At 44.6% G+C, this 26,714-nt stretch overlaps 1 protein-coding gene across 1 annotated transcript in view; it reads right to left on the minus strand.

The window, feature by feature from the left end:
* The window catches only part of LOC138520122 (tetraspanin-18-like), a 473,481-nt gene that overhangs the window by 82,324 nt on the left and 364,443 nt on the right, over positions 1–26,714 (minus strand). The window lies entirely within an intron of this gene.

The raw sequence follows: 26,714 nt of genomic DNA on the forward strand, positions 1-26,714 counted from the left end.
TACTTGCCACATCATGTTTGGATTGCCACGATATGACTAGGTTGAGTAAATCAGTTTGAACCTTAATCTTGTCATTTAGGGTATCAAATAATTTAAGTAAGATGTTCATAGTTGTTTGCATAGCTTCAAATGATATGATAACAGCCCTAGAAACGCCCTCTTGGCCTGGATGACTGTGTGATTCAGTTTGTCTACGAGGAGTGGGATTAATGAATGAAGAACTGGACACACATTGATTCTGATAAGTGATAGCAGAAATGTTAGGGGAAAAGGATAATTTTTCTTCCAGCACATGATTAGAGGTGTCACTTTTTGGGTTTGCTAAATCAATTGACATAGTCACCTCATTGCGAGGAGGGGAAGGATAGCTACCCAAATCAGCGTTATTTTGAGCATTTGAAACCTCTCTTAGCACAGTGCTGTCTGAGAGAGAGATGTCGCAGCCTGATATTTCTATAATTGCATCCTCATCAAGACTCACGATGACTTTATCTTTGGGCAAGCCACATTTAGTGTTGACACTTGATGGAAAAGTTTTGGTAGCAATGCCAGCGTTGGAATGAGCAACAGGAAAGCAGAAGGATCGGATGTCTGATGTATTGTTACCAGAAACTTTTTTGCTAGTACACCTTCTGTTCTCAGGTACTAGTCTAGGAGTAGAGCATGCAATTGCAGTGCTAGGGGCGCTCTTGATGTTAATAGGGGTGTCAACCATTTTGGTTTTATCAGTCTCACATTCAAGTCTCCAAACATTGGGAAGCACTGGCATTCCAGAGCTAAGAGTGTAAAGATGTCTCATATTGAAAGTTGGAGGTTGGAGGCAACCACGGAAACAAAGTTAATTTTGCTGGGTGTTTTAAACTTAACCACTAGAAAATCGAACTTACTTATTATGAAACTCAAGGGAAGTGCCAAGTAACGATGTGTCAGCGCTTAAGCGCGCCGCGCACCGCGAACAGCAAACAGTACTTTCGAGTACTTCCGCGGTGCGCGCGCGAGTGCGCGGGAGCAGCAGTATTTATGCCACCCACCACAGAAGGAGGGGGGCGGGCGTAGGTCCGGCTCACAACCTGAAGACACAAAGAAAGGACACTGTGTAAGAGGGAGGTGTAATAGAGAAACACTAGGCAAGAGAAGAGAGGGGAGGAGGCTCCGTGTCTTTCAATGTCTTTCCAAGTCTTTGGTTTGTTTGAAGTAAGGTAGAGTTAGTTAGGCTTACTTTTCTTAAAGCAGTAGACACAAACAAGTGTTACTGCAAAATAGTTCCTCCAGCAGCCGAGGACGATCAATTCCCAAGGCAGCGCCGTCGGCCAAGCGAGAGAAGCACCAGCAGGGACTCGAGCAGCAGGCAGAGAGCCGAGACAGCAAACAGTACTTTCGAGTACTTCCGCGGTGCGCGCGCGAGTGCGCGGGAGCAGCAGTATTTATGCCACCCACCACAGAAGGAGGGGGGCGGGCGTAGGTCCGGCTCACAACCTGAAGACACAAAGAAAGGACACTGTGTAAGAGGGAGGTGTAATAGAGAAACACTAGGCAAGAGAAGAGAGGGGAGGAGGCTCCGTGTCTTTCAATGTCTTTCCAAGTCTTTGGTTTGTTTGAAGTAAGGTAGAGTTAGTTAGGCTTACTTTTCTTAAAGCAGTAGACACAAACAAGTGTTACTGCAAAATAGTTCCTCCAGCAGCCGAGGACGATCAATTCCCAAGGCAGCGCCGTCGGCCAAGCGAGAGAAGCACCAGCAGGGACTCGAGCAGCAGGCAGAGAGCCGAGACAGCAAACAGTACTTTCGAGTACTTCCGCGGTGCGCGCGCGAGTGCGCGGGAGCAGCAGTATTTATGCCACCCACCACAGAAGGAGGGGGGCTGGCGTAGGTCCGGCTCACAACTTTTCTTAAAGCAGTAGACACAAACAAGTGTTACTGCAAAATAGTTCCTCCAGCAGCCGAGGACGATCAATTCCCAAGGCAGCGCCGTCGGCCAAGCGAGAGAAGCACCAGCAGGGACTCGAGCAGCAGGCAGAGAGCCGAGACAGCAAACAGTACTTTCGAGTACTTCCGCGGTGCGCCTCTGCACCTTCGCCGGTCCGATAACACAGCGAGTAGAGAGCTCCCTTTGACATCTGTGCAGAGCCTGCAGACACAGGTTCGAATCCCGGCAGGGCCAAACTCAGCAGTTTATCCTTCCGAGGTCAATAAATGAACACCACACACTGTGGGTAATAATAAGCAGCACTCCAATACCTGAGGTTTCGTAACGCTATATAAATGCTAAATTATTATTTTTATATAGAAGTCTTAGATTTTGACCAAGGCCTTAAATGGATTTAATTTTTGTATGACTTGCAACAATTTGTATGTGATTTCATATTGTTCTGTCTAAGTAAGGTATTGTAATTCACTCTATAAATCCAAGCTGCAATTCTGGGTTGTGAATTGTGCTTTAAATTTGTATCTGGTCTTATTCAATTATATGTGTTGTATGCATTGATGATCCTGAGCAGAAATAAAGAAATTTTGACTGACGGACTAGTGTTTCAGGTGGATGCCATGAACCAAGTGTCCACATGGCAAAGACACACTATGGCGGGAGCGCAACCTTTGGATGGGGGTCTCTCCTGGTAGCCAGACAATGCAAAGGATCAGCAAATCCTGATCCCCCTCCAATGGGTTCACAGTACTGGTGCAGAGAGCCTGTTAGCTTGATTTTGTTGCCCAACACCACTCATTAATGAAGACTCCATCACAGAAGTGAAAAGATAGGATAGTTTCAATGAGAAAAGTCGAATCTCAAATGAGAGAGTTGATATTTCTTTCCATTTGTTAAAATAACATTGAAAATGCCCAGTCATATCTTTGTCCTTCTAAACACAATACTTAAGTAATAAGCCCTGAGCCAGTGTAGGGGGCTGGGGGCACGGAGGGCATTACCGCATCAGGTAATGCCCTGGAGCCCATGGAGCCCATAGTTACTTAACGAAGGCCTAGGGACATTAACAGATGTGGTAATGCCCACTCCCCAGCAAGGGATTATTGCTATTAGTACTCTGGCCCGTTAGAAAGGGGCAATAATAGTTACTATTTTATGGTGCGTGATCCCTGGAGGCCTTCAAAAAACAAATGAAAAAGTAAACAATAAAGATGGCCACCATGTAAGGCAGAGACAGGACTACACGTAGTCCCTTCTCCCTTTCCATGGTGGCCATTCCAAAAAGTAAATAAAAAAGATGGCCGCCAGGGAACGGGGAGAAGGGACTACACTACACGTAGCCCCTTGTCCCTTTGCATGGCGGCCAGAAGACAGATGTGACCGGCTTTGTCGGGCTGGTAAAGACCCAGCAAGGGCCAATGAGCTTGATTGTTACAAGCTCATTGACCCTGGCCGGGTACTAATTTACCTTAACCCTAACCCCTTAGATCATCACTTTCTGGCCTTTTTTAAACTAACCTTTTCTCAGCTGCGGGTGAGGGTATTCCCTTTCCCTCACCTAACACCTACCAAACAATTCTGATCCTGTCTACTTCACCATTCTCCCCGCTGTGATCCAGCCTTTGGATGGTTTATTTTATAAAAAAAAGTTGAATTGTGAAACTTTGAAAATTCTACGGTTTTTTGTTTCCTATATTTTCCACTTGACTTTGTAAGCACATGGGGCCTGATCTAGGAAATCCTGACTAAGGAAATGCAGTCGATCTGGACTGGACTGCTGCGGTCTCCACCAATGTGACGTGTAGGGCCGAGATGACGGACTGGACTGGCCCACCTAGCTTTGTTTGCTTGGCCCATAGGAATATTATTCTGCAAGTGGAGAAAGGGAATTAACCACCCGTGGAGTTGAGCGTAAATCCCCCCACCCCGCTGTTCTCCCCACTGATCACCTTGGATGTTCCCTCTTATAGTCTCACCTGATGATTTGAAAAGATGAGCTCTCCATCCTGCATTGAGTGCAGGGGCACATAGATAACCAGTTGCTTCACTGGCTCGAAGGAATTGGTGAGTTCCAGTACAATATTGACTCTGATATTCCCGGCAAGACGCCGTATGTAGTTCGTAAGAGTTCAAATGCCTGACTTTCACTCTTGTCGGATTCCTTGCAGGTTGCAGCTTGACCCTACTGAAGAGTTCCTCGTGGCAACCGGTAATGTTCTGGTAAGGATTTGTAATATCCAACACAGTTCGATAAAATAATGTCCATATGTAACCTGTTGCTTTCTCCCTTATTCAGGCGCTGAGAGAAAGTATGAAGTCTCAGGGAATAATGCCTCCAGTGGTAAAATCAGGTAAGTCTTTTGTGGTGAGGAGGGTTCCCCTTGTTAGTCCCTTCTTTCACCTTGCTGTCCTTTTGTTTCCCCTTAGGGGCCGGGGTTCGGCTAGGATGCAGTGGAAGCTGCGCCGATCCGTGAAGAAGAATAGTACCCCCGGTGGTAAAATCAGGTAAGTCTATAGGGGGTATTCCTCTGTGTATTCCCTTGGCTCACCTTGCTGTTCTTGTCTTCTCCTTGGGTGCTGGAGTGCGGCGGTAACATGCAGGAGGATGCAGTGAAATGTGAAGATGCTGCGAAGGCCGGTGAGTTCAGCGCGGCGCTGCAGCAGGCGAGGCGACGCGCATAAAATAACTTCTTTCTTCCAGCTCGAAGGCGCGATGGATCAGGAGTTCAGGTAAGGATCAAAGGTATTGCTCTTGTTCTAACCTTTTCTCCTTCTTTCTCCCTTTTTCTAGGAGTTCCAAACTCGAGGCGGGCGTGGCAGATGACTGGATGCAGACTTGCAGGCACGGTGAGCGTTACGCTGCTGGATGCAGAATAACGTGAAGCGTGTGCTGCTCTTCGGGCATGGTTTACATAGCCTCCAAAGTAGTCCCAGGTAAGTATTCCTCCCTAGCACCACCCAGTAAAAAAATAGTCCCTAGGTAAAATAGTCCCTTCCAAGCCTTGTTTGGCTTGGAGCTCTTGCAGCATGGTCTGCATCAGGTAAGTTTGCAGCCTGGTCTGCATCAGGTAAGTTTTAATCTATGAGCCTGGTGCCTATGGTGCCAGGACTGACCCTCCATATGAGCCTGGCGCCATAGGTGCCAGGACTGCACCCAAATAGCCCCTAGCGGGGGTTGTTGGGCTTGCTTGGGGTAACTTGATGCCTGCTTCTGGGGTTGCTGGACTTGGTCTGGGTCCCCGGGGGTAGGCATCTTGACAGCACTCCCCCCCCAAGGCCCCTCCTAAAGTCATGCTTCCCTGTGGTTTCGGTTTGTCTGGGAAATTTCGGTGGAATTTTTTCACCAATCGGGGTGCATGAACATGGTCAGTAGGTTCCCATGACCTTTCCTGTGGTCTACAAGGATGGGGTCTGGTGGCTTGGTTAGTCTTGTCCCTGGTTGTACTGGCTTCAAAAGTGACACATGAAAGACGGGATGAATTTGCATATTAGTAGGTAAGTTCAACTTGACAGCCACCGGGTTAATAATGGCCTTAATAGTGTAAGGTCCCAAATATCTGGGGTTAAAGGTCCGTGTTCCCTTTAGAGGTAAATGTTTTGTGGCTAACCATACTTGGTCCCCTATTTGGTATTGTGGAGAATCACTTCTATGCCGACCAGCATCTTTCTTGTATTTTTCTTTCGCCTGTTTTAAATGTGTAGTTGCTTCCTTAAAGGCTTGTGTAATTGTAGCGTGCAGATGGTCCACTGTGGGCATTTCTAAGTCTTGGGGTGAGTCAAGGTCTGAGGTTCGAGGACGGTGCCCATATAAGGTATAAAAGGGGCTTTGACCAGTTCCAGAGTGTACTGAATTATTGTATGCATATTCGGCGATCCAAAGAATGTCTTTCCAATTACTCTCCGTCTGATGTAACATACAACGCAGGTATTGTTCGAGAGTCTGGTTGGTCCTCTCCGTTTGTCCATCGGTCTAAGGTGGTGACGGGTCGATAACCTCATATCGATTTGCGCCAATTGACAGCATTTTTCCAAATATGTGAAATGAATTGACTGCCCCAGTCAGATACCAACACGGATGGAAATCCATGTATGCGAACAATGTTTTCGAGGAATTCTTTGGACAGGATTGAGGATGAAGGTAGTCCTTTTAAAGGAATAAAGTGGGCCATCTTGGAAAAAAGATCCACGATAACTAGAATGGTGTTAAATCCATTGCATGGGGGGTAGATCAGTAATAAAGTCTAACGATAAGGGGTGCCATGGTGTAGGCGGAATGTCTAAAGGTTGTAAGAGTCCAGCTGGTTTTTTCTTTTGACTTTTGTTTTGGGTGCAAATGCCACAAGACATCACAAATGATTTAATATCCTTTCACCAGGTGGGCCACCAGAATTGTCTTTTAATTTTAGCTTCAGTTTTTGCAATACCTGGGTGCCCCTCCATTAGGGTATCATGATAACGGGAAATGACTAGCTCTTGTAGTTCCTTGTGTGGCAAAAATAACCGCCCTTGGTAATTAGGCAGATCATTGGTGACAGAGTAGTCCGGGCCTTTCTTTACCCAGTCCTGCAGGGCTGTCGGATCAAAGAGTTGCTGGATCTTTACCTGAATGTCCTCTAGTGTCTGTAGAGTAGTCATGCCAATAATCCTTTGTTCGGAAATTATAGGTACTGGTTCTGGGTTCACTTCTGCCTCTCCCATCCCTATTCGGGATAAGGCGTCTGCTTTACCATTCTTACAACCTGGTCGATAGGTTATCACGAAATCAAACTCGGCAAAGAACAATGCTCATCGGAGTTGACGTGACGATTGGGCCTTGGCTGTTTTTAAATACTGTACGTTCCGGTGATCGGTGATCACAGTAATGGTATGCCTGGCACCGAGAAGGTAATGCCGCCAAGCCTTGAAGGCGGATTTAATGGCTAATAACTCCTTGTCGATAACCGCATAGTTTAACTCGGATGCCGAGAACTTTCTGGACCAAAATGCTACTGGCCAGTTTCAGGGTCCTTTTGAGACAGGACAGCTCCCATGGCTAGACTGGATGCATCAGTTTCCACTATGTATGGAAGTTTAGGGTGCGGGTGCTTTAATACAGGTGCAGACGTGAATTTCGCTTTCAGCTCTTGGAAGGAATTTTCAGCTTCTTCAGTCCACATAAAGCGTTTATTTTTTTGCAAGAGCGCTGTGATGGGATGTACGACATGTGAAAAATCTGGGATGAATCTGCGGTAGAAATTGGCAAAGCCGAGCATGCTTTGTACTCCTTTAACTGAACCTGGTGATGGCCACTTAAGGATTGCGTCCACCTTTCGTGAGTCCATTCGGACTCCCTTTGGGGTCAGGATAAATCCAAGGAATTCAACTTCTGTGGCATGAAAAACGCATTTTTCTAGTTTTGCGTATAGTTTGTGCTGGCGCAATTTCTCAAGGACTGCTCGGACGTGCTTCACATGGTCAGATACTGAAGAGGAGTATACTAGAATATCATCGATATACACGACAACACAAATGTCAATGAGTTCACGAAGGACATCGTTCATGAAGAATTGGAAGGCTGCTGGTGCATTGCACAACCCGAAAGGCATCACCTGGTATTCGAATAACCCATACTTAGTGCGGAAAGCAGTCTTCCATTCGTCGCCCTCTTTTACACGTACCAGATGGTATGCCCCCCGGAGATCTAATTTAGTGTATATACAAGCGTCCTTCACTTGGTCTGGTAGTTCAGGGATCCGAGGCAACAGGTATCGGTTCTTAACAGTTATCTGATTCAATGCGCGGTAGTCTATGCACGTTCTGAGGTCACCTTCCTTTTTGGGTACGAAGAACAAAGCTGAAGATGCAAGGGACTTGGATGGGCGAATAAAGCCATTGGCAAGGTACTGGTCTAAGTATTGTCATAGGTGAAGGTTCTCAGATTCCGTAAGGGGATAGATCCTGCTACAAGGGGGTTGTGCACCGGGTATGAGATCTATTTGACAATCGTACGATCTGTGAGGAGGTAAGGTGTTTGCCTGTTCCTTTTGGAAGACATCCTGGAATTCTTGATATTCTGGATGTAGTTGCATGACTGCTGTGGTTACTGTGGCCAGGCCTGCGTTCTGATTTTTCTTTGGTTAACAGGTTTGTGCACAATCGGGAAGGTTATTCTTTTCTCTCGCCAATCAATACAAGGATTATGTGTTTCCAACCAAGGTATCCCCAGTATTATTTGGAACTGTGGGGCTTGATTAGATCAAACACAATAGTCTCTCGATGCCCATCCTGACCCAATAGTGTCATCTCTGCGGTGGAGTGAGTTACAGGCCCAGAGGCAATTTCAGTTCCATCGACTGTGGTGATGACATCTGAGGTGGTTTTTCGGCAGAGAGGTAGATTCATCCTGGAAGCCAATTCATAGTCCACATAGTTTCTTATGGCCCCGCTATCAATGTATGCCGTTACTGCGTGCATACGCGATGGCTGCCCTGGATCTACGAGGACCATTGGTATGATGAAATGTGAGGTCTGAGTATCCTTCTTCAAGCCCGGCAAGCGGACCTCTATGCTTGTCGGGCATGGTTGTTTCCCGAGTCTGACTCCATATGGCTTTTATCAGCAGCTCCTACCACCTTCTTGGGTGGTTTTACAGGGCAATCCTGTAGAAATTGTCCAGAAGTTCCACAATGTAGACACAATTGCATTTGCCGTCTCCTTTCTCTTTCCTTCTGGGTTAGGGGTCCTTTAACCCCTCCGATTTGCAGGGGTTCCGAAGCATCTGCTCCTTGGGGGTTAGCGTGGGTTTTGACCAACACCCGATTCTCAAACTTGGCTCGATCAGCCTTTCTGTTCTGAATTCTGTGATCTAACTGGACCACTTAGTCTATATATTCAGTGCAGTCTTGAGGTGGGTTTACGATTTGAGCCAAGACATCCTTGAGTTCTCCTCGAAGCCCTCGATGAAATAACATGATTAATTTTACCTCAGGCCATCCAGTTTCCACTATTAACCTATTAAAGGTCGCGATGTAGGATAGAAGGTCCTGGTTACCCTGTCGTAGGGACAAAAGTTCGTTATCCAGGGCCTGTCCTTGGGAGTGCCGGGTAAATAGTCTTTCCATGCTAGTTTGAAAGCCCTGAAAATCCTGAAGAATTGGGTCATCCTGAGTAACTAGTGGAAGCTGCACTGCCGCTGAGATATGACAATACAAAGGCTACCTTGGCTTGATCATTTGGGAAGGCTCCAGGTCTGCATAAAAAGTGCAAGCGGCATTGGTTCATGAGCACGGCAAACCTTTTGGGATCTCTGGCAAAGCGTTCGGGTGGGGCTAATGGAATATGTCCTGGTAGGTTTATTTGCACAGGGTTACTCAATAACACAGGAGCTGGATTTCCCCCGGAACCAGGTAGGGGTGCTTGTCCAGCCTGGCTTTGCAATAGTTGCCAGCAAGATCATCAGTTTGCTCCTTTGACAAAATCAGTTCTCTCCTAAGAGCATTGGTTTCTTGACGGGCGGAATGCACTTCAGCCCTCAGTTCCCCTAGTAATTGGGCCAATTGGTCAGTCTCTGAGGTATCCATAACGCCCGGTTGGGAATTTGTGGGTAGGCTTCGCGTTCTGTTACGCTCACCTGGCTCCCACAGAGGCGTCGATCTGGACTGGACTGCTGCGGTCTCCACCAATGTGACGTGTAGGGCCGAGATGACAGACTGGACTGGTCCACCTAGCTTCGTTTGCTTAGCCCGTACGAATATTATTCTGCAAGTGGAGAAAGGGAATTAACCACCCATGGAGTTGAGCATAAATCCCCCCACCCTGCTGTTCTCCCCACTGATCACCTTGGATGTTCCCTCTTATAGTCTCACCTGATGATTTGAAAAGATGAGCTCTCCATCCTGCATTGAGCGCAGGGGCGCGTAGATAACCAGTTGCTTTACTGGCTCGAAGGAATTGGTGAGTTCCAGGACAATATTGACTCCGATATTCCCGGCAAGACGCCATAAGTTTGTAGTTCATAAGAGTTCAAATGCCTGACTTTCACTCTTGTCCGATTCCTTGCAGGTTGCAGCTTGACCCTACTGAAGATTTCCTCGTGGCAACCGGTAATGTTCTGGTAAGGATTTGAATTATCCAACACAGTTCCATAACATAATGTCCATACGTAACCTGTTGCTTTCTCCCTTATTCAGGCGCTGACAGAAAGTATGAAGTCTCGGGGAATAATGCCTCCGGCGGTAAAATCAGGTAACTCTTTTGTGGTGAGGAGGGTTCCCCTTGTTAGTCCCTTGTTTCACCTTGCTGTCCTTTTGTTTCCCTTTAGGGGCCGGGGTTCGGCTAGGATGCAGTGGAAGCTGCGCCGACCCATGAAGAAGAATAGTACCCCTGGTGGTAAAATCAGGTAAGTCTATAGGGGGTATTCCTCTGTGTATTCCCTTGGCTCACCTTGCTGTTCTTGTCTTCTCCTTAGGTGCCGGAGTGCGGCGGTAACATGCAAGAGGATGCTGTGAAATGTGAAGATGCTGCAAAGGCCGGTGAGTTCATCGTGGCGCTGCAGCAGGCGAGGCGGCGCGCATAAAATAACTTCTTTCTTCCAGCTCGAAGGCGCGATGGATCAGGAATTCAGGTAAGGATCAGAGGTATTGCTCTTGTTCTAACCTTTTCTCCTTCTTTCTCCCTTTTTCTAGGAGCTCCAAACTCGAGGTGGGCGTGGCAGATGACTGGATGCAGACTTGAGGGCACGGTGAGCGTTACGCTGCTGGATGCAGAATAACTCGAAGCGTGTGCTGCTCTTCGGGCGTGGTTTAAATAGCCTCCAAAATAGTCCCAGGTAAGTATTCCTCCCCAGCCCCACCCGAGTAAAAAAATAGTCCCTAGGTAAAATAGTCCCTTCCAAGCCTCGTTTGGCTTGGAGCTCTTGCAGCATGGTCTGCATCAGGTAAGTTTTAATATATGAGCCTGGCGCCTATGGCGCCAGGACTGCACCCAAATAGCCCCTAGCGGGGGTTGTTGGGCTTGCTTGGGGTAACTTGATGCCTGCTTCCGGGGTTGCTGGACTTGGTCTGGGTCCCCGGGGGTAGGCATCATGACACACAACACAAGGTACAGAAGGTCTAGTAACCACAGCCACCGCAGGGCTGTGGTTAGAGGACCCTAAGACATTCCTCTTCTCCTCCTCCTCTCTCCCTCTACCGTGCTAACCTCTCTCTCCACTCTATCCCTCTCTCCCTCCTTTTCCACACAGCTTGCTGACTGGCCGCCTTGTGTACCTCAGAGTCTCACAGGTCCCTGGCACCCTCACCAGTCCTCTTGCACTACCTGCGGGCCTGCACTTGCCTCATTGCTACTGCACTTGCTCAATGACCGATGAGACTGGCATCTCTCAGCACTTACCCCAGTTTCTGACTGACTGGGCGCACTTGGACCTCCCATGCACTTGTCCTCCCCCCTCCCCTCTATCATCTGTGCACTGGCGCCATCTGAAAGTACCATGCCTTGAAGATCGTCTATCTTCCCAGTCTTCCCTCCTTGCATGGTGGCACCTCAATGCACTTGGAAAAACTTCAGAATGTTTGCTGTTATCTTCACTGGTATTTGTATTATTTGCCCTTACTCTGCCAGTGCAGTTCAGAAATGCAAGAGCTCTGAATGACTGTTGTTTTCTCCCCTTGTTCGCTGCCTCCTTGGGCACTTAGAAACACTTGACTTGTGTACAGACGCTTTACAAATAAGCATTACCATTACCATACCATACCAGAGCCATGCAAGTATCTCAGAGCACACTCCCTTTCAAAGAAAGTGAACACCTCACACATGGACAACCATTGCAGTCGTCATTGATCTGAAAATGCACATCACTCTTCAAAGTAGTGTTGTGAGGAAAGAGACAGGGATGGACCACACAATGGGGCAGCCACAATGCCATTCCCATGCATCCACTGATGACTGACACACAGTGCATGCTACCTAGGTCACACACTAGAATCTCCCCACACATGAGCAGCAGTCAAAATGGAAAATTGGGGCAACCTTCTAGGGCACATGAAGGGCACTGAATCATTGGCACACACCACTTGATCCATGCCACACTGGCCAATTTATCCCTGAACCCATGCATTCCTGGATGCACAGAAACAGTAACTGGAAATCTGCAATGGGATGTGCACTTGACTACACCCCATATGCATGCCCACACTTGACCGCTGATGAGGTCCACCTGTAAATGGGATGTACCCAATGGATCTGCCCAATAGCACCAGCACAATCCCATTCCAAGTGCCATGAGGGCAGACGCCAGCAACATGGGCTAACCTTAGCAATCAACCCTAATGCTCTCCACATGATCCAAAACACACAGGAAGAGAACAGACAGCGCAAAACCTACCCATTCAACCCCTATTTCATGTAACAGTGTAAATAGACACAGTAAAGCCCTATGGAAGACAGTATACAATTCTAGCAGTAATTTAGAGGAAGCTGAGCAGAAGAGGCCCTGTCTAGACACAAACATCCACAGAGGAGGATATCCCATCAGACTACTCCAGCATTACAATGATGGTAATCCCACAAAATGTGGAGACAAAAATGCTGAATGCACTTTGACGACGCATTCGGCGAGAACAGAAATGGCGAATCCCATGATACCGAAAGGGCTTGCGGTGTGGCGGCCCCACACCACATGTTGAGTATCATGGGTTCGGGGGCTGCGAGGGGTGTCCCCCATTTCCAAAGGAAGGAGTGCAGCAATGGAGAATAATAAAGTAAAGAAAAAAAGAAAAAAGGACCCTGCGACAGAAGTACCTACCCACTTTAGGGGTAGGAGAAAAGGGTCACAGGGGGATGGGCGAGTGGAGGATCAGACAGGAGAGAAGGTAAGTAAGAAGAAGCAAAAGTAAGTATGGAGGGCGGGCGAGAGTAGGGGGAAAGCGGCACAGAGTTAGCCATGTGCTCACTGCGCAGCTCCTTTTTCAGATTCGATATTTTCATAACCTAACTAAACACTACATGTTTGTCATCACTGCAAAACCAAACTTTGTAAATTGTTTTCCGGGTGCGGCAACAATGACACCTTTCCAACAAGACGCTCATTCATTCAGAGTGAACCTGTAGCAGCCTCAGGTCAAACCACACCCATACATGGTAAAGATAATCCCAGCAACACCAGCCCCCCCCAAAGATGCCTTAAGATACATCACAGGAGGAGCAAGACCTCAGAGAGGAACCAGAAAATGACAGACTTCAGTGAAGCTGAAATGCTGGTATTGGCTGAAGTGGTACAGGCCCGCGTCCCTTTGCATTACAAGGGAGAAAAGTAACCATGAGCCGCAGAATACGTGGAATGGCGTCTACAGGTGCACACAGACCCAGGCTCCTAAGAATGTTACGTAATTCAAGATATTGTACCGCCAAATGCGCTTACCTGTCAAGTATCGGATGGTGAGGAGAAGCAGATGCATGCCAGTGACTGGTAACACCACATACGCAGCACCGCCAGTAGCCTGACCCGAGAACAGGTGTCCAGAATGGCACATGTAAACAATGATGTTTGTATTTGTGTTTATTAAATTTATGTAGAGCTTTAATCCAAAGCGCTTTACATAAAAACAACATGAATACAATAGAAGCATTAAGTACAAGACTTGGGTCAAATCATCAAGAACAGTATTTAGAACAATTTGCCGGTTCATAACATTAGAAACCTGGGTAGGGGTAGTAAGAGAGGAGATAGTAAAGAATTGTCAGGACGGAGGATGAAGTAGGTAGGATTTTGAGGAAGAGCAGAAGGAAGAGTATGAGGAGATAGAGTGGTTGGGGAGAGGTAGCGAGTTCCAATGGAGAGGGGCAAGGAGTTGGAAAGATCGGAAACGGTAGGGGGCACAGGGAGGAGGAGGGACAGTGAGTAGGAAATGGTCTGCAGAACGGACGGAGCGAGAGGGAGAGTAGAAAGAAAGGAGGGAGGAGAGGTAGGGAGGGGCAAGATCATGAAGTGATTTAAAGACAAGGCAGAGGAAGCAGAATTTAAATTGGGAGTGAAAGGGAAGCCAATCTAGAGAGGAAAGCGAAGTGGAGATGGAGTCGTGAGGAGAGAGGTAGCAAAGACTGTGGATTGCAGAGTGCTAGAGGGATTTGAGGGGGGTCAGATGAGAGGAATGGAGGCCAAAGAGAAGAGCTGAGTAGTAAAAGAAATGAGAAAAGATAAGGGAAGATATTAGAAGTTTGGTGGCATGGAGGTGAGAGAGGAACGGATTTTGCGGACATTGTAGAGGTGGTAGCGACAAGAACGTGAGGTAAGAGAAATATGGTGACTAAAGGAGAGGTTGGAGTCAAAGTGGAGGCCTAAGGTCAGGGCAGTGGCAGAGAAGGGAGATGTTTGGGCGGAAACAGGAAATAAGGAGGAGTAGAGGGGGGAGGAAGGGTGTTGGATATACTAGGTAAGTCTTAAAGGAAATAGTTCCAAGGTTTTACACGCGAAACATATTTAAGTGTGGGGACATGTATATCATTGTCTCAGTACTGGTCCATGTTCGGATGGATCAGGTTCAACATTCATCATGCAAGTCATGTATTGCTCTGTGAAACCTATCCATGTATGTATATGCCTTCATGTGGCAATGCAATGATGTCTGTTAAGCAAAATAGATGTACCAATGCGTTCTGTAACACAATGACATGTCTTCGTCCTGTGGAACAGGCCATAGATATCCTCCATGCTACACACATGGATTGCAAATGCGTCAGGTAGATTCTATAATGCCACTTTTCTTCTGACCGATGAGCCCCTTGCTTATGAAGTGTGGCAGTCCTTTAACCATTGTGCTGTCACTCTACAACTCTTGCCTTTTCGTCCACCGCACATGGGTCAATCAGCATAGTCTCTTTCTGCTGTGGGTGTGGTTATGTTGATGGAGTGGTAATTTCTGAACTCTGAACCATTAGCTGCATGGTGACTACTGTTTAATCCCACATGGATGTCTGCGTTCCTTTATTCAGTATTGGGCGCTCGGCCAATCAGGTCACTGGAAGAGAGGACAAGAATACAGTGTCTACCGCCCGATCTTTCCAGGCACCCGAGGCCCTTCCCAGGGTGGCGCCATCTTTATTGTGGGGAGGCAACAGGATGCCTCTCCCTGTACCTCCCCACTTGCCCCCTCCATCTCCCTCCGCCCCACCTAATGACATTAGAACCTTTTCCACATCCTCTTCCTCCCACTTACCAGCTGGACCAGAGCTTTGTGCACTGGTCCCGGCTCTCCTACCACCTGCAATGCCTGCCATGGAAATGGAAAAGGCACTAAGTCCCTTTTCCTATGGCAGTGGCCATTTTTTTCTCCTTGGGAGACTGGGCTTGCGCAGTAGTGGGGAGCCCATTTGTTGAGTAAACCAAAATAAGGTATTTGCACCCCAGGCAAATCCCTTGGTGTGAATAGCTATCACGCCCCAGCAGTACATGGCCAGTAACGGCCCACAGCCTTCGCCAAGGTGGTCGCTTCACTCGAGCCTGCCCAGGCATGGGCTGACAGGTCATTACAGCCATGTAGGCCTCCCGGCTTTGACGTGATTGCTACAATAATACACAAAGGGAAATGTTTGGGGGCTTAGACCCTGACACTGTTCACTATTCGGTAGTCGCACAGTTTGGTGACTTCATGATTTCTCAATCAGACCTTTGTTCCTTTGTTGGCGATGTTCTAACATCAATAACCTTTCAAGAGTCATGGTTTTATCATATTCTGGCTTACCTTTTTACTCTGGCTGAAAACCAGTCAGTGAAAGTGTAATTTAACTCCCAAGAGGCCCAATGCATAGCCAGTCACAAGTAAAGTGAATTTGTTAGCCGGGTTGATCAATTTTGTTGGATGGACTACAGCAAGTGTTCTTGAACATTTCCTTGGCATGATCTTATTTTCCTTGAGGACAGGGGTCTGCAACCCTGGCTTCCAGATGATTTTTCACTACAACTCTCATCAGCCCTAGCCAGCACAGTCAATTGTGAGGGATCATGGAAGCCAAAGTCCAAAACATTTGTTGGGTCGCAGTTGCAGGACCTCATTTTGGAAACACAGGTTTGACTACATCGTTGCGAGGCTGCCCCCATTTTCAACATTATTAAGTTGAATAATTAATATTAGTTAGTTACAGCTTTTCTACTAGGGTCTTAACACACTGGTTTTAGAAATCTTGGGTTTGAGTAATTGCTCTTCTGGGGAGGCAGCTTACATTTACTTTTATAGACAGCCAACCAGCTTTATGAACTTGCTTGAGCTGATATAAAGCTAGGATAATGTGAGCTATACAGAGACCTGTGTTGTGTAATATGGAAATGTGACCTGTCCTCAAATGCATGTGTGTTCATGGTGACATGGGCATGACTTGTGTGTTGTTTAAAAGGGTAATCCAGCTTACTTGTATTTCTGAGTCTGGAATGTAAAATGATTGGCTTGTAATTAGAGACTTCACCCCCAGTGATCTTATTAAAGTGCATACAAGTGGCTTCAGAAATCAAAGTGCAGCTCGAAGACACAAGTTCAAATTCTGCAAGTCTGCTTCAACCCTTCATCCTTCTGAGATTGATAAATTAGGAAGCATTCAATTAGAAAATAACGCTGAATAAACCTCTACTAAAAGAAAATGTCATAGCTGGGACCCACAACCCCTCCATGTCCAAATTTGTAATTTAGTGCCCCAGCCCCGGCGCCATCCCGCGACTCCATTGCTGCCTTAATTTGTGTGTATAAGTGCCCCCAGGCCCAGCGTGAGTTGGGAATCGCCCGGATCCCCTTCCTGGTCAGCCTCCCGTCCCGCCCCCACCCCTGATTGGCTGTGCCTCCGCCACACCAAGCCCAACAAGCCGCTCGCCCCACCCGCCTCCCTTTCCTTTGCCGACGCAGGTGAGTGTAGCTGTGACACACAACCCCTCCATGTCCAAATTTGTAATTTAGTTCCCAAGCCCCCGCGCCATCCTGCAACCCCATTGCTGTCTTAATTATTTTTTAAAGTCTGTTCCCCAGCCCCCGCGCCATCGCACGACCCCATTGCTGCCTTCATTTTTTTTAAAGTCTGTGCCCCAGCCCCCGTGCCATCCCGTGACCCCATTAATGCCTTAATTTGTTTTAATGGTCTGTTCCCCAGCCCCGTGTCCTCCCACGACCCCATTGCTGCCTTAATTTTTTTTTAAAGTCTGTGCCCCAGCCCCCACACCTGCGACCCCATTGCTGCCTTAATTTTTTTTTAAAGTCTGTGCCCCAGCCCCCGCACCTTCCCGCGACCACATTGCTGCCTTAATTTATGTGTATAAGTGCCCCCAGGCCCAGCATTGCATTGGGAATCTCCCGGCTCCCCTTCCTGGTCAGCCTCCCATTCCCGCCCCCACCCCTGATTGGCTGTGCCTCCGCCACACCAAGCCCAACAAGCCGCTCACCCCACCCGCCTCCCTTTCCTTTGCCGACACAGGTGAGTGTAGCTGTGACCCACAACCCCTCCAGGTCCAAATTTGTAATTTAGTGCTCCAGCCCCGTACCATCCCACGACCCCATTGCTGCCTTAATTTTTAAAAATGTCAGTGCCCCAGCCCCCACGCCATCCCGCAACCCCATTGCTGCCTCAATTTTTTTTAAAGTCTGTGCCCCAGCCCCCGCGCCATCCTGTGACCCCATTGCTGCCTTAAGCTTTTTTAAAAGTCTGTACCCCAGGCCTTGCGCCATCCCGCAACCCCATTGCTGCCTTAATCTTTTTTTAAAAGTCTGTGCTCCAGCCCTGTGCCATCCCGCGACCCCATTTCTGCTTTCATTTGTGTGTATAAGTGCCCCCAGGCCCAGCATGCGTTGGGAATCTCCTGGCTCCCCTTCCTGGTCAGCCTCTTGTCCCGCCCCCCCCCCCCTGATTGGCTGTGCCTCCGCCACACCCAACTGTTCATAACCGGTCCACCCAGGGCAGCCCTCTGCCCGGCAGCCCCTTCGGCTAAGGGCCCAAGGCAAATGGCGGCTCCAATAGAGGCGGCTCCATAAAGTGTCTGCAGGTGTCCACAGGGGAAGCCAGCAGTTAACAGACACCAACGAAAATCGTAAGTGTATTAAAGTTGAATTCAGAAGATATTCCCAACATCATTGAGGGTGCCGGATTAGAGTCACTATGGTATAGTTGAATTTAGAAAGTGTGCCTAATAGCATCAATGTAGTATGGTTGAATTTAGAAAGTGTGCCTAATATCATCACTGCTAACGTTAATTCTAGAAAGTGTGCCTAATAGTGTCACTATGGTATAGTTGAATTTAGAAAGTGTGCCTAATAGCGTCACTATGGTATAGTTGAATTTAGAAAGTGTGCCTAATAGCTTTACTGTGATATAGTTGCATTTAGAAAGTGTGCCTAATATCATCACTGCTAAAGGTCATTCTAGAAAGTGTGCCTAATCGTGTCACTGTGGTATAGTTGATTTTAAAAAGTGTGCCTAATAGCATCACTGTGATATAGTTGAAGTTAGAAAGTGTGCCTAATATCATCACTGCTAAAGTTTATTCTAGAAAGTGTACCTAATATCATCACTGCTAATGTTTATTCTAGAAATTGTGCCTAATAGCGTCACTGTGGTATAGTTGAATCTAGTAAGTGTGCATAATAGCGTCACTGTGGTATAGTTGAATCTAGTAATTGTGCATAATAGCGTCTCTGTGGTATAATTGAATTTAGAAAGTGTGCCTAATAGCGTCACTGTGGTATAGTTGAATTTAGAAAGTGTGCCTAATAGCGTCTCTGTGGTATAGTTGAATTTAGAGAGTGTGCCTGATTAGCATCACTGTGCCAAAGTTTACACTTGCAAAGTGTGTCTAATAGCGTCACTGTGCTGAGGTTGAATCTAGAAAGTGTGCCTAAAAGCATCACTGTGGTATAATTGAATCTAGAAAGTGTGCCTAATAGCGTCACTGTAGTATAGTTGAATTTAGAAAGTGTGCCTAATATCATCACTGTGCTAAAGCTTGGTGGACTGAGTGGATATATCTCTGTATCTTCTATTTATGCTATATATATGCTATGTACCTGTATCCCCAAGTTATCTGTATTGCATGTTTACCCTATCCATCCTGTCGCTTTATATACGTATGCCGCTATGTACGCCCCCTGTCCTGCTCTTGTGCTTGGTCGCAGGCGCTTTACCGATAACCACCATATCAATTTAGAAAGTGTGCCTAATAGCGTCAATGTGATATAGTTGAATTTATAAAGTGTGCCTAATAGCGTCACTGTGGTATAGTTGAATTTAGAAAGTGTGCCTAATAGCGTCACTATGGTATAGTTGAATTTAAAAAGTGTGCCTAATAGCGTCACTGTGATATAGTTGAATTTAGAAAGTGTGCCTGATAGCGTCACTATGGTATAGTTGAATTTAGAAAGTGTGCCTAATAGCGTCACTGTGGTATAGTTGAATTTAGGAAGTGTGCCTAATAGCGTCACTGAAATATAGTTGAATTTAGAAAGTGTGCCTGATAGCGTCACTATGGTATAGTTGAATTTAGAAAGTGTACCTAATAGCGTCACTGTGGTATAGTTGAATTTAGAAAGTGTGCCTAATACCATCACTGCTAAAGTTCATTCTAGAAAGTGTGCCCAATCGTGTCACTGCGGTATAGTTGAATTTAAAAAGTGTGCCTAATAGCGTCAATGTGATATAGTTGAATTTAGAAAGTGTGCCTAATAGCATCACTATGGTATAGTTGAATTTAGAAAGTCTGCCTAATAGCATCACTGTGGTATAGTTGAATTTAGAAAGTGTGTCTAATAGCATCACTGTTGTATAGTTGAATTTAGAAAGTGTGCCTAATATCATCACTGCTAAAGTTCATTCTAGAAGGTGTGCCGAGTAGCGTCACTGTGATATAGTTGAATTTAGAAAGTGTGCCTAATAGCGTCATTGTGGTATAGTTGAATTTAGAAAGTGTGCCTAATAGTGTCACTATGGTATATTTGAATTTAGAAAGTGTGCCTAATAGCATCACTGTGATATAGTTGAATTTAGAAAGTGTGCCTAATAGCGTCACTTTGGTATAGTTGAATTTAGAAAGTGTGCCTAATAGCGTCACCGTGGTATAGTTGAATTTAGAAAGTGTGCCTAATATCATCATGCTAAAGTTCATTCTAGAAAGTGTGCCTAATAGTGTCACTGCGGTATAGTTGAATTTAGAAAGGATGCCCAATAGCGTCATTGTGGTATAGTTGAATTTAGAAAGTGTGCCTAATATCATCACTGCTAAAGTTTATTTTAGAAATTGTGCCTAATAGCATAACTGTGGTATAACTGAATATAGAAAGTGTGAATAATATCCTCACTGCTAAAGTTTATTCTAGAAAGTGTGCCTAATATCATCACTGCTAAAGTTTATTCTAGAAAGTGTGCCTAATATTGTCACTATGGTATAGTTGAATATAGGGAGTGTGCCTGATTAGCGTCACTGCGCCACAGTTTGCACTTACAAAGTGTGCTTAATAGTGTCTATGTGGTATAATTGAATTTAGAAAGTGTGCCTAATATCATCACTGCTAATGTTTATTCTAGAAAGTGTGCCTAATAGCGTCACTGTGGTATAGTTAAATCTAGTAAGTGTGCATTTTAGCGTCACTGTGGTATAGTTGAATCTAGTAATTGTGCATAATAGCATCGCTGTGGTATAGTTGAATTTAGAGAGTGTGCCTGACTAGCATCACTGTGCCAAAGTTTACAATTGCAAAGTGTGCCTAATAGCGTCACTGTGCTGAGGTTGAATCTAGAAAGTGTGCCTAAAAGCGTCACTGTGGTATAATTGAATCTAGAAAGTGTTCCTAATAGCGTCACTGTAGTATAGTTGAATTTAGAAAGTGTGCCTAATATCATCACTGTGCTAAAGCTTAGTGGACTGAATGAATATATCTCTGTATCTTCTATTTATGCTATATATATGCTATGTACCTGTATCCCCATGTTATCTGTATCGCAGGTTTACCCTATCCATCCTGTTGCTTTATGTACGTATGCCGCTATGTACGCCCCCTGTCCTGCTCTTGTGCTTGGTCGCAGGCGCTTTACCGATAACCAGCATATCAATTTAGAAAGTGTGCCTAATAGCATCAATGTGATATAGTTGAATTTAGAAAGTGTGCCTAATTTCATCACTGCTAAAGTTCATTCTAGAAAGTGTGCCTAATCGTGTCACTGTGGTATAGTTGAATTTAAAAAGTGTGCCTAATAGCATCACTATGGTATAGTTGAATTTAGAAAGCGTGCCTAATAGCGTCAATGTGGTATAGTTGAATTTAGAAAGTCTGCCTAATAGCATCACTGTGGTATAGTTGAATTTAGAAAGTGTGTCTAATAGCATCACTGTTGTATAGTTGAATTTAGAAAGTGTGCCTAATATCATCACTGCTAAAGTTCATTCTAGAAGGTGTGCCGAGTAGCGTCACTGTGATATAGTTGAATTTAGAAAGTGTGCCTAATAGCGTCATTGTGGTATAGTTGAATTTAGAAAGTGTGCCTAGTAGTGTCACTATGGTATATTTGAATTTAGAAAGTGTGCCTAATAGCATCACTGTGATATAGTTGAATTTAGAAAGTGTGCCTAATAGCGTCACTTTGGTATAGTTGAATTTAGAAAGTGTGCCTAATAGAGTCACCGTGGTATAGTTGAATTTAGAAAATGTGCCTAATATCATCATGCTAAAGTTCATTCTAGAAAGTGTGCCTAATAGTGTCACTGCGGTATAGTTGAATTTAGAAAGGATGCCCAATAGCGTCATTGTGGTATAGTTGAATTTAGAAAGTGTGCCTAATATCATCACTGCAAAAGTTTATTTTAGAAATTGTGCCTAATAGCATCACTGTGGTATAACTGAACATAGAAAGTGTGAATAATATCCTCACTGCTAAAGTTTAATCTAGAAAGTGTGCCTAATATCATCACTGCTAAAGTTTATTCTAGAAAGTGTGCCTAATAGCGTCACTATGGTATAGTTGAATATAGGGAGTGTGCCTGATTAGCGTCACTGTGCCACAGTTTGCACTTACAAAGTGTGCTTAATAGTGTCTATGTGGTATAATTGAATTTAGAAAGTGTGCCTAATATCATCACTGCTAATGTTTATTCTAGAAAGTGTGCCTAATAGCGTCACTGTGGTATAGTTAAATCTAGTAAGTGTGCATTTTAGCGTCACTGTGGTATAGTTGAATCTAGTAATTGTGCATAATAGCATCGCTGTGGTATAGTTGAATTTAGAGAGTGTGCCTGATTAGCATCACTCTGCCAAAGTTTACACTTGCAAAGTGTGCCTAATAGCGTCACTGTGCTGAGGTTGAATCTAGAAAGTGTGCCTAAAAGCGTCACTGTGGTATAATTGAATCTAGAAAGTGTTCCTAATAGCGTCACTGTAGTATAGTTGCATTTAGAAAGTGTGCCTAATATCATCACTGTGCTAAAGCTTAGTGGACTGAATGAATATATCTCTGTATCTTCTATTTATGCTATATATATGTTATGTACCTGTATCCCCATGTTATCTGTATCGCAGGTTTACCCTATCCATCCTGTTGCTTTATATACGTATGCCGCTATGTACGCCCCCTGTCCTGCTCTTGTGCTTGGTCGCAGGAGCTTTACCGATAACCACCATATCAATTTAGAAAGTGTGCCTAATAGCATCAATGTGATATAGTTGAATTTAGAAAGTGTGCCTAATATCATCACTGCTAAAGTTCATTCTAGAAAGTGTGCCTAATCGTGTCACTGTGGTATAGTTGAATTTAAAAAGTGTGCCTAATAGCATCACTATGGTATAGTTGAATTTAGAAAGCGTGCCTAATAGCGTCAATGTGGTATAGTTGAATTTAGAAAGTGTGTCTAATAGCATCACTGTTGTATAGTTGAATTTAGAAAGTGTGCCTAATATCATCACTGCTAAAGTTAATTCTAGAAAGTGTGCCTAATAGCGTCACTGTGGTATAGTTGAATTAAGAAAGTGTGCCTAATAGCATCACTGTGATATAGTTGAATTTAGAAAGTGTGCCCAATAGAGTCACTTTGGTATAGTTGAATTTAAAAAGTGTGCCTAATAGCGTCTCTGTGGTATAGTTGAATTTAGAGAGTGTGCCTGATTAGCATCACTGTGCCAAAGTTTACATTTGCAAAGTGTGCCTAATAGCGGCACTGTGCTGAGGTTGAATCTAGAAAGTGTGCCTAAAAGCTTCACTGTGGTATAATTGAATCTAGAAAGTTTGCCTAGGTGCATCACTGTAGTATAGTTGAATTTAGAAAGTGTGCCTAATATCATCACTGTGCTAAAGCTTAGTGGACTGAGTGGATATATCGCTGTATCTTCTATTTATGCTATATATATGCTATGTACCTGTATCCCCATGTTATCTGTATCGCATGTTTACCCTATCCATCCTGTCGCTTTATATACTTATGCCGCTATGTACGCCCCCTGTCCTGCTCTTGTGTTTGGTCGCAGGCGCTTTACTGATAACCACCATATCAATTTAGAAAGTGTGCCTAATAGCATCAATGTGATATAGTTGAATTTAGAAAGTGTGCTTAATATCATCACTGCTAAAGTTCATTCTAGAAAGTGTGCCTAACAGCGTCACTGTGGTATATTTGAATTTAGAAAGTGTGCCCAATAGCGTCACTGTGGTATAGTTGAATTTAGAAAGTGTGCCTAATATCATCACTGCTAAAGTTTATTCTTGAAAGTGTGCCTACTAGCATCACTGTGGTATAGTTAAATCTAGTAAGTGTGCATTTTAGCGTCACTGTGGTATAGTTGAATCTAGTAATTGTGCATAATAGCATCGCTGTGGTATAGTTGAATTTAGAGAGTGTGCCTGATTAGCATCACTCTGCCAAAGTTTACACTTGCAAAGTGTGCCTAATAGCGTCACTGTGCTGAGGTTGAATCTAGAAAGTGTGCCTAAAAGCGTCACTGTGGTATAATTGAATCTAGAAAGTGTTCCTAATAGCGTCACTGTAGTATAGTTGAATTTAGAAAGTGTGCCTAATATCATCACTGTGCTAAAGCCACATGGACTGAATGAATATATCTCTGTATCTTCTATTTATGCTATATATATGCTATGTACCTGTATCCCCATGTTATCTGTATCGCAGGTTTACCCTATCCATCCTGTTGCTTTATATACGTATGCCGCTATGTACGCCCCCTGTCCTGCTCTTGTGCCTGGTCGCAGGAGCTTTACCGATAACCACCATATCAATTTAGAAAGTGTGCCTAATAGCATCAATGTGATATAGTTGAATTTAGAAAGTGTGCCTAATATCATCACTGCTAAAGTTCATTCTAGAAAGTGTGCCTAATCGTGTCACTGTGGTATAGTTGAATTTAAAAAGTGTGCCTAATAGCATCACTATGGTATAGTTGAATTTAGAAAGCGTGCCTAATAGCGTCAATGTGGTATAGTTGAATTTAGAAAGTGTGTCTAATAGCATCACTGTTGTATAGTTGAATTTAGAAAGTGTGCCTAATATCATCACTGCTAAAGTTAATTCTAGAAAGTGTGCCTAATAGCGTCACTGTGGTATAGTTGAATTAAGAAAGTGTGCCTAATAGCATCACTGTGATATAGTTGAATTTAGAAAGTGTGCCCAATAGAGTCACTTTGGTATAGTTGAATTTAAAAAGTGTGCCTAATAGCGTCTCTGTGGTATAGTTGAATTTAGAGAGTGTGCCTGATTAGCATCACTGTGCCAAAGTTTACATTTGCAAAGTGTGCCTAATAGTGGCACTGTGCTGAGGTTGAATCTAGAAAGTGTGCCTAAAAGCTTCACTGTGGTATAATTGAATCTAGAAAGTTTGCCTAGGTGCGTCACTGTAGTATAGTTGAATTTAGAAAGTGTGCCTAATATCATCACTGTGCTAAAGCTTAGTGGACTGAGTGGATATATCGCTGTATCTTCTATTTATGCTATATATATGCTATGTACCTGTATCCCCATGTTATCTGTATCGCATGTTTACCCTATCCATCCTGTCGCTTTATATACTTATGCCGCTATGTACGCCCCCTGTCCTGCTCTTGTGTTTGGTCGCAGGCGCTTTACTGATAACCACCATATCAATTTAGAAAGTGTGCCTAATAGCATCAATGTGATATAGTTGAATTTAGAAAGTGTGCTTAATATCATCACTGCTAAAGTTCATTCTAGAAAGTGTGCCTAACAGCGTCACTGTGGTATATTTGAATTTAGAAAGTGTGCCCAATAGCGTCACTGTGGTATAGTTGAATTTAGAAAGTGTGCCTAATATCATCACTGCTAAAGTTTATTCTTGAAAGTGTGCCTACTAGCATCACTGTGGAATAATTGAATTTAGAAAGTGTGCCTAATATCATCACTGCTAAAGTTTATTCTAGAAAGTGTCCCTAATAGCATCACTGTGGTATAATTGAATTTAGAAAGTGTGCCTAATATCATCACGCTAAAGTTTATTCTAGAAAGTGTACCTAGTAGCGTCACTGCTAAAGTTTATTCTAGAAAGTGTGCCTAATAGCGTCACTATGGTATAGTTGAATCTAGAGAGTGTGCCTGATTAGCGTCACTGTGCCAAAGTTTGCACTTACAAAGTGTGCCTAATAGCGTCACTGTGGTATAATTGATTTTAGAAAGTGTGCCTAATATCATCACTGCTATATTTTATGCTGGAAAGTGTGCCTAATAGCGTCAATGTGGTATAGTTCAATCTAGTAAGTTTGCATAATAGCGTCACTGTGGTATAGTTCAATCTAGTATGTGTGCCTAATAGTGTCACTGTGCTGAGGTTGAATCTTGAAAGTGTGCCTAATAGCGTCACTGTGGTATAATTGACTCTAGAAAGTGTGCCTAATAGCGTCACTGTAGTATAGTTGAATTTAGAAAGTGTGCCTAATATCATCAATGTGCTAAAGCTTAGTGGACTGAGTGGATATATCTCTGTATCTCGTATTTATATATATATATGCTATGTACCTGTATTCCCATGTTATCTGTATCGCATGTTTACCCTATGCATCCTGTCGCTTTATATACGTATGCCGCTATGTATGCCCCCTGTCCTGCTCTTGTGCTTGGTCGCAGGCGCTTTACCGATAACCACCATTTCACACTACTACGCTTACTCTCTCCTATACACCATCATTCAACTAGAACACAACTATCCTATGACACATGCGGCCTAGCTATTCTCATACTAACATGACCCCATGAACACCTCATCCTAATAAAACACAGCTAGCTGAGCAAATACCGGCTATTTTAGGCGTCTCCTCAGGCCTAACGCAGCCAGAAATCAGTCTGGGTGTCCACCCTCCAGACTGAACACATCCAAATGATTTCCTCAGCACCACACCTAGGGCCAGATTCTCAAGTGGGTGGTAATTGCCGAAAATGTCGTAAAAAGGGCTAACGACATTTTCGGTAATTACACCCTATTCTGAAGGTGGCGCAATATTCCGAAGTCGGAATGATTGCGCCACTTTAGAAATATGGGTGCCGGTTGCTTGGAAGGGCTGGAAACCGATCTAGCAACCAGCACTCTCGTTAACTATGCCTTTTCATGGTTATTCTTGTGGCACTCCTCCAATTTCGCAAGCGCTTGAAATTGGCGCTGAACTACGGTACACAATTGGTGCTGTTTGGAGGAGTGCCACAAGAGCAGTATGTGTCAGGTGCATGAGATATTATTTGTGTATGCTACCATACTTGCCTACATGTGTGATCCAAAAAGATGTATGCTTTTACAAGTTTCAAAAATAATACTTGTAACTATTACAGCAGGTAAATACAAAAAATACATTTGTTGG

The sequence above is a fragment of the Ambystoma mexicanum genome, chromosome 13 (genome assembly GCF_040938575.1).
Source record: "Ambystoma mexicanum isolate Mex_15411 chromosome 13, UKY_AmexF1_1, whole genome shotgun sequence".
Lineage (NCBI taxonomy): Eukaryota > Metazoa > Chordata > Amphibia > Caudata > Ambystomatidae > Ambystoma > Ambystoma mexicanum.